Here is a 611-nt window from a genome sequence, read left to right on the forward strand (position 1 = left end):
GATCTTGTGATTTAAATATTTTAGATCGCCTCGAGGATCGTGCTCGCATCGATCTTGTGATTTGAATATTTTAGATCACCTCGAGATCTGTGCTCTCGGCTGATCTTGTGATTTGAATATTTTAGATCACCTCGAGATCTGTGCTCTCGATTGATCTTATCATTTGAATATTTTAGATCGCCTCGAGATATGTGCTCTCGGCTAATCTTTATGATTTGAATGTTTTAGATCATCTCGAGATCTGTGCTCTCAGTTGATCTTGTGATTTAAACATTTTAAATTATCTCAAAAATGTCTTCTGCACTTATCTTGAATATATCCAAATATAATGAAATTTATTTATTTTAACCATTTGTTGTCCCAATTCGATTATTATTTGACTGTGTGTAATTTTTTTAAAAAAATTTTATTCAATTTGAATCAGGACATGCAATTTTTACACAAACAAATGCCCCCTTCGTAGTTGTCTCACGAAGAATTTTAGTGAAATTGAGTGAGAGAAGTACTAGATCCTCGATTTTAGACATCAGCTATTTTTATATCGTTGTTGGCTTAATCCGATAAACGGAATGAAATTCAATATTGTTATAATCCTTTCCTTACCAATGGAT

The sequence above is a fragment of the Dioscorea cayenensis genome, chromosome 7 (genome assembly GCF_009730915.1).
Source record: "Dioscorea cayenensis subsp. rotundata cultivar TDr96_F1 chromosome 7, TDr96_F1_v2_PseudoChromosome.rev07_lg8_w22 25.fasta, whole genome shotgun sequence".
NCBI lineage: Eukaryota > Viridiplantae > Streptophyta > Magnoliopsida > Dioscoreales > Dioscoreaceae > Dioscorea > Dioscorea cayenensis.